The following is an 8,627-nucleotide window of genomic DNA, read 5'->3' as shown; positions in this document are numbered from 1 at the left end:
CTAGCTAAGCGTGGGTTCTTTGAATCAGTTATAGATACTCTGATCCAGGCTAGAAAACCTGTTACCAGGAGAATTTACCATAAGATATGGCGGAAATATCTTTGTTGGTGCGAATCCAAGGGTTACTCGTGGAGTAAGATTAGGATTCCAAGGTTATTATCTTTTCTCCAAGAAGGATTGGAGAAAGGGTTGTCAGCTAGTTCCTTAAAGGGACAGATATCTGCTCTGTCTATTCTGTTGCACAAGCGTCTGGCAGCTGTGCCAGATGTTCAGGCGTTTGTACAGGCCTTAGTTAGGATCAAGCCTGTCTACAGACCTGTGGCTCCTCCATGGAGTCTAAATTTAGTTCTTTCAGTTCTTCAAGGGGTTCCGTTTGAACCTCTACATTCCATAGATATTAAGTTACTATCTTGGAAAGTTTTGTTTTTGGTTGCTATTTCTTCTGCTCGAAGAGTTTCTGAATTGTCTGCTTTGCAGTGTAACTCACCCTATCTGGTGTTCCATACAGATAAGGTTGTTTTGTGTACCAAGCCTGGTTTTCTTCCAAAAGTGGTTTCCAATAAGAATATTAACCAGGAAATAGTTCTTCCTTCTCTGTGTCCTAATCCAGTTTCTAAAAAGGAACGTCTGTTACACAATCTTGATGTGGTTCGTGCTTTAAAGTTCTATCTAAAAGCAACTAAAGATTTCAGACAAACATCATCCTTGTTTGTTGTCTATTCTGGCAAGAGGAGAGGTCAAAAAGCGACTGCTACCTCTCTGTCTTTCTGGCTGAAAAGCATCATCCGGTTGGCTTATGAGACTGCTGGAAGGCAGCCCCCTGGACGAATTACAGCTCATTCCACTAGAGCTGTGGCTTCCACATGGGCTTTCAAGAATGAGGCTTCTGTTGAACAGATTTTTAAAGCAGCGACTTGGTCTTCACTGCATACATTTGCCAAATTTTACAAATTCGATACTTTTGCTTCTTCGGAGGCTATTTTTGGGAGAAAGGTTTTGCAAGCAGTGGTGCCTTCTGTTTAGGTTACCTGACTTGTTCCCTCCCTTCATCCGTGTCCTAAAGCTTTGGTATTGGTTCCCACAAGTAAGGATGAAGCCGTGGACCGGATACACCAATGTAAGAGAAAACAGAATTTATGCTTACCTGATAAATTTCTTTCTCTTACGGTGTATCCGGTCCACGGCCCGCCCTGGCAATTAAGTCAGGTTTACATTTATTTTTGTAAAACTACAGTCACCACTGCACCCTATGGTTCTCCTTTTTCTCCTAACCGTCGGTCGAATGACTGGGGGGGCGGAGCCTGAGGGGAGCTATATGGACAGCTCTGCTGTGTGCTCTCTTTGCCACTTCCTGTAGGGATTGAGAATATCCCCACAAGTAAGGATGAAGTCGTGGACCGGATACACCGTAAGAGAAAGAAATTTATCAGGTAAGCATAAATTCTGTTTTTAATAATAATGGAGTATTTTATAAGCAAATATGTGGTACAGCCATGGGGACCAGGTGCGCCTAGCTATGCTAATTTGTATATGGGCTATTGGGAACTCATTTTTTGGGAATCATGCCCAGCTAGCTAGCGCGGACCTGGTCCTCTACAACAGGTATATAGATGACATCATTATGATATGGAAGGGCTCCATAGAGGACTTGGAGCACACCATAAGAGTCATGAACAACAATACCCATAACCTTAAATTTACATATGAAATGAGCAACAAAGCAATTACCTTTCTGGATCTTAAGATTGAGATTAATAATGGCAGATTGGAGATGTCCACTTTCTTTAAGGAAGTGGACTGTAACAATTATATTCATAAAGAAAGTTGTCATCTTAATTGATGGAAGTCAAATATACCTAAAGGACAACTATTAAGGCTGAAGAAAAATTGTTCTGACTCCAACAAGTGGGAAGAACAAGCCATCACCCTCAAAGAAAGATTCTTAGAAAGGGGTTATGACGAAGATACCCTAGATAAAGATATAGAAGAAGTCAGGAAAAGAGACAGGAAGGATCTCCTAGTATATTAACCAAAGAAAGTAAACAATAATCTCGGAAAAGATCAACTCACTATTCATTTTATTACAGAATTCAGTGAGAACAGACAAATTGTGGAAAAGATTATAGAAAAGCACTGGTCACTTTTAAAAAATGACGAGATAATAAGAGATAAGCTAACACCCCGACCGATTTTCATATATAAAAAAACAGAGAATTTGAAGAACAAACTGTCACCCAGTATACTGAGAAAGATACCTAACAAGACCAAAGATGTATTTGGCAAAGAAATCAGGGGATTCTTTCCATGTTTGAACTGCAAGGCTTGTCAGAGGGGGATAAAGACAAAAGATTTTGTCTCATACAACACGCAAGTAAAGTATAGGATCAGTGACCTCATAAGGTGTAGTAGCAGAGGAGTTCTCTATTTAATATGGTGCAGTTGTGGTCTTCAGTACATAGGACAGATGTCCAGATTCCTGAAAGACAGAGGCCTAGATTTAGAGTTGGGGCGGTAGGGTCCTAACGCTGGTTTTTACCGCCCGCTGGTATTTGGAGTCAGTCAGGAAAGGGTCTAACGCTCACTTTACAGCCGCGACTTTTCCATACCGCAGATCCCCCTACGCCATTTGCGTATCCTATCTTTTCAATGGGATCTTTCTAACGCCAGTATTTAGAGTCTTGGCTGAAATGAGCGTTAGAAATCTAACGACAAAACTCCAGCCGCAGAAAAAAGTCAGTAGTTAAGAGCTTTCTGGGCTAACGCCGGTTTATAAAGCTCTTAACTACTGTGCTCTAAAGTACACTAACACCCATAAACTACCTATGTACCCCTAAACCGAGGTCCCCCCACATCGCCGCCACTCTATTAAAATGTTTTAACCCCTAATCTGCCGCTCCTTACACCGCCGCCAGCTACGTTATCCCTATGTACCCCTAATCTGCTACCCCTAACACCGCCGACCCCTATATTATATTTATTAACCCCTAATCTGCCGCCCCCGCTATCGCTGACACCTGCATATTTTTTTAACCCCTAATCTGCCGCTCCGTATACCGCCGCCAGCTACATTATCCCTATGTACCCCTAATCTGCTGCCCCTAACATCGCCGACCCCTATATTATATTTATTAACCCCTAATCTGCCGCCCCCAACGTCGCCTCCACCTACCTACAATTATTAACCCCTAATCTGCCGACCGGATCTCACCGCTACTATAATAAATGTATTAACCCCTAAAGCTAAGTCTAACCCTAACCCTAACACCCCCCTAAATTAAATATAATTTAAATCGAAATAAATTAAAAAACTAAATAAATTAACTCTTATTAAATAAATTATTCCTATTTAAAGCTAAATACTTACCTGTAAAATAAACCCTAATATAGCTACAATATAAATAATAATTATATTGTAGCTATTTTAGGATTAATTTTTATTTTACAGGCAACTTTGTAATTATTTTAACCAGGTACAATAGCTATTAAATAGTTAATAACTATTAAATAGTTACCTAGTTAAAATAATTACAAAATTACCTGTAAAATAAATCCTAACCTATGTTACAATTAAACCTAACACTACACTATCAATAAATTAATTAAATACAATACCTACAATTATCTACAATTAAACCTAACACTACACTATCAATAAATAAATTAAATAAACTACCTACAATTATCTACAATTATACCTAACACTACACTATCAATAAATACATTAAATTAAATACCTACAAATAAATACAATGAAATTAACTAACTAAAGTACAGAAAATAAAAAAGCTAAGTTACAAAAAATAAAAAAATATTTACAAACATTAGAAAAATATTACAACAATTTTAAACTAATTACACCTACTCTAAGCCCCCTAATAAAATAACAAAGACCCCCAAAATAAAAAAATGCCCTACCCTATTCTACATTAAAAAAGTTCAAAGCTCTTTTACCTTACCAGCCCTGAAAAGGGCCCTTTGCGGGGCATGCCCCAAAGAATTCAGCTCTTTTGCCTGTAAAAAAAACACATACAATACCCCCCCCAACATTACAACCCACCACCCACATACCCCTAATCTAACCCAAACCCCCCTTAAATAAACCTAACACTAAGCCCCTGAAGATCTTCCTACCTTATCTTCACCTCGCCGGGTATCACACCGATCCGTCCTGGCTCCGATGTCTTGATCCAAGCCCAAGCGGGGGGCTGAAGATGTCCATGATCCGGCTGAAGTCTTAATCCAAGCGGGAGCTGAAGAGGTCCATGATCCGGCTGAAGTCTTCTATCAACGGCATCTTCAATCTTCTTTCTTCCGGAGTCATCATCTTCCAGCCGACGCGGATCCAACCTCTTCTACCGACGCCTACTCGCCGAATGACGGTTCCTTTAAATGACGTCATCCAAGATGGCGTCCGTCGAATTCCGATTGGCTGATAGGATTCTATCAGCCAATCGGAATTAAGGTAGGAAAATTCAGATTGGCTGACGGGAGCTCGCATTCTATTGGCTGATCGGAACAGCCAATAGAATGCGAGCTCAATCTGATTGGCTGATCAGATCAGCCAATCGGATTGAATTTGATTCTGATTGGCTGATTCCATCAGCCAATCAGAATTTTCCTACCTTAATTCCGATTGGCTGATAGAATCCTATCAGCCAATCGGAATTCGACGGACGCCATCTTGGATGACGTCATTTAAAGGAACCGTCATTCGGCGAGTAGGCGTCGGTAGAAGAGGTTGGATCCGCGTCGGCTGGAAGATGATGGCTCCGGAAGAAAGAAGATTGAAGATGCCGTTGATAGAAGACTTCAGTCGGATCATGGACCTCTTCAGCTCCCGCTTGGATGAAGACTTCAGCCGGATCATGGACATCTTCAGCCCCCCGCTTGGGCTTGGATCAAGACATCGGAGGCAGGACGGATCGGTGTGATACCCGGCGAGGTGAAGATAAGGTAGGAAGATCTTCAGGGGCTTAGTGTTTATATAAGGGGGGTTTGGGTTAGATTAGGGGTATGTGGGTGGTTGGTTGTAATGTTGGGGGGGGGGTATTGTATCTGTTTTTTTTACAGGCAAAAGAGCTGAATTCTTTGGGGCATGCCCCGCAAAGGGCCCTTTTCAGGGCTGGTAAGGTAAAAGAGTTTTGAACTTTTTAAATTTAGAATAGGGTAGGGCATTTTTTTATTTTGGGGGTCTTTGTTATTTTATTAGGGGGGTTAGAGTAGGTGTAATTAGTTTAAAATTGTTGTAATATTTTTCTAATGTTTGTAAATATTTTTTTATTTTTTGTAACTTAGCTTTTTCATTTTTTGTACTTTAGTTAGTTTATTTCATTGTATTTATTTGTAGGTATTTAATTTAATTTATTTATTGATAGTGTAGTGTTAGGTTTAATTGTATTTATTTGTAGGTATTTTATTTAATTTATTTATTGATAGTGTAGTGTTAGGTTTAATTGTAGATAATTGTAGGTATTGTATTTAATTAATTTATTGATAGTGTAGTGTTAGGTTTAATTGTAACTTAGGTAAGGATTTATTTTACAGGTAATTTTGTAATTATTTTAACTAGGTAGCTATTAAATAGTTATTAACTATTTAATAGCTATTGTACCTGGTTAAAATAAATACAAAGTTGCCTGTAAAATAAATATTAATCCTAAAATAGCTACAATATAATTATAATTTATATTGTAGCTATATTAGGGTTTATTTTACAGGTAAGTATTTAGCTTTAAATAGGAATAATTTATTTAATAAGAGTTAATTTATTTCGTTAGATTTAAATTATATTTAAGTTAGGGGGGTGTTAGTGTTAGGGTTAGACTTAGCTTTAGGGGTTAATACATTTATTATAGTAGCGGTGAGCTCCGGTCGGCAGATTAGGGGTTAATTATTGTAGGTAGCTGGCGGCGACGTTGTGGGGGGCAGATTAGGGGTTAATAAATATAATATAGGGGTCGGCGGTGTTAGGGGCAGCAGATTAGGGGTACATAACTATAATGTATGTTGCGGCGGTGTACGGAGCGGCAGATTAAGGGTTAATAATAATATGCAGGTGTCAGCGATAGCGGGGGCGGCAGATTAGGGGTTAATAAATATAACATAGTGGTCGGCGATGTTAGGGGTACATAGGGATAACGTAGCTGGCGGCGGTGTATGGAGCGGCAGATTATGATAATAATATGCAGGGGTCAGCGATAGCGGGGGGGCAGATTAGGGGTTAATAAGTGTAAGGTTAGGGGTGTTTAGACTCGGGGTACATGTTAGGGAGTTAGGTGCAGACGTAGGAAGTGTTTCCCCATATGAAACAATGTAGCTGCGTTAGGAGCTGAACGCTGCTTTTTTGCAGGTGTTAGGTTTTTTTTCAGCTCAAACAGCCGCATTGTTTCCTATGGGGGAATCGTGCACGAGCACGTTTTTGAAGCTGGCCGCGTCCGTAAGCACCGCTGGTATCGAGAGTTGCAGTGGCGGTAAATATGCTATACGCTCCCTTTTTGGAGCCTAACACAGCCCTTCTGTGAGCTCTAAATACCAGCGGTATTTAAAAGGTGCGGGAGAAAAAAAGCATGCGTAGCTAACGCACCCCTTTGGCCGCAGAACTCTAAATCTAGCCGAGAATTAGGGAACACTTACTAAAGATTAAACACAAAAGTACTGAGACTGCACTATATAGACATTTCACTAACTACCACCAAGCCAACCAAAAAGATTTTAACTATATAGGTATCCAAATAGTGACACCCAATTGGAGAGGAGGGGATTACGAGAAACGTCTACTAACTGCAGAATCCAAATGGATTTTTAACGTAGACTGTATATACCCTAGGGGTTTAAATAATAGAGAAGATCTCTCACACCTATTAAGTCTCAAATAATTATGGATACTCTAGTCTGTATAAGAGGACATTTAACAAGTCTGCATGTATTTTCATACTAGCTCATTTAGTGATTTGCCCCTTTAATCAGAACTATGAAGATTGAGTTAATTGTTTATTATTATAGGCTATATAGGGTCCCCTATCCCACATTATCATATCCCTTCCCCAATTATACAGATATTAGTTTAGTACTCTAAGGATGTATCTCCCCATATTTATTGCCCTATATTATCCACAGATCCACGTCGTATTTTTTAAGAATTTTTATATATATATATTTTTATATATATATTTTTCATACTTTTGCCATATTTCAGCCTACTCTGATTTAGATTTAAAGTTAGTGAGTTTAAGTATAAGATTTAGAATCCCTTGACTATAGGGTTACCCTTAAGATGCGTTAGAATGTATTTAGACCCTTGCCTTTACAAATTTCGTCTAATTATAACTAACCAATTAATTTTATATAAATTTATATAATTTTGTATTTTATATAATTTTTTATATAATTTTTTATGTAATCTCATACAGTTTTAAAATTTTAAAACAATCGGAATGGATTATTACTTATTCTCCTTAATCCAGGGGTGTATTAAGGCATAGGCCAACAAGGCCGGTGCCTAGGGCAGCAGATTTTTAAGAGGCAGCAGAATTTTGAGTCCCTATGACCACTCTACTGAACTCAGGGCCGGGTGGCTAAATCAACCAATTACTAATTACTTAAATGGCTGGCCCGGCTATTGCTATCCTATGGGATTGTATGTGGGTGCGCATGACGTGGTGACAGTGGAGGCGGAGCTCACTTTCGCAGCCTGGCCTGAGAGGGAATGCGGTATTCTTCCTGGCTCCACCGCGTGATTGAGACTCACACAGACTACACAGTGCAGTGTGCACTACAACGTGACCACTGTGAAACAGCATATGCCTTTCTCCCTTCAATACATCTTCATTAGGCATTAAAATACTTAAAGGGACACTGAACCCACATTTTTTCTTTTGTGATTCAGACAGAGCATGACATTTTAAGCAACTTTCTAATTTACTCCTATTATTAAATTTCCTTCATTCTCTTTGTATCTTTATTTGAAATGCAAGAATGTAAGTTTAGATGCCGGCCCATTTTTGGTGAACAACCTGGGTTGTCCTTGCTGATTGGTGGATAAATTCATCCACCAATCAAAAAGTGCTGTCCAGAGTACTAAACCAAAAAAAAAAGCTTAGATGCCTTCTTTTTCAAATAAAGATAGCAAGAGAACAAAGAAAAAATGATAATAGGAGTAAATTAGAAAGTTGCTTAAAATTGCATGCTCTATCTGAATCACAAAAGAAAATTTTTTGGGTTCAGTGTCCCTTTAAACGGATTAGTCACTAGATACTTGTACATTTACTGTTTGTCTATCTGTCATACATGCAAAGAAAAAGTACTTTTAAAGGCCAGTTTGTATATTCATTACATATTTATCCAAGCAGATATTTTGCTTAAATAACTGTCAATCACCAAAGAAGATGTTTAAGGTTAAACAACTACCTACTGACAAACTATCATACAGTGAAGGATATTTTTTTCTGATATAAACATTTAATCATCTGACTTGCAAAATAATGTCTTAAAAAAAAAAATATATATATATATATATATGTGTGTGTGTGTGTGTGTGTGACCAGAGTGAATGCAAGCCCTGGTGAACATCTACTTAAAAAGACATTATTTTTTTAATTTTTTACACCCTGCCCCAAAAATATTATGTC

The sequence above is a fragment of the Bombina bombina genome, chromosome 12 (genome assembly GCF_027579735.1).
Source record: "Bombina bombina isolate aBomBom1 chromosome 12, aBomBom1.pri, whole genome shotgun sequence".
NCBI lineage: Eukaryota > Metazoa > Chordata > Amphibia > Anura > Bombinatoridae > Bombina > Bombina bombina.
This window is presented reverse-complemented; position numbering follows the sequence as displayed.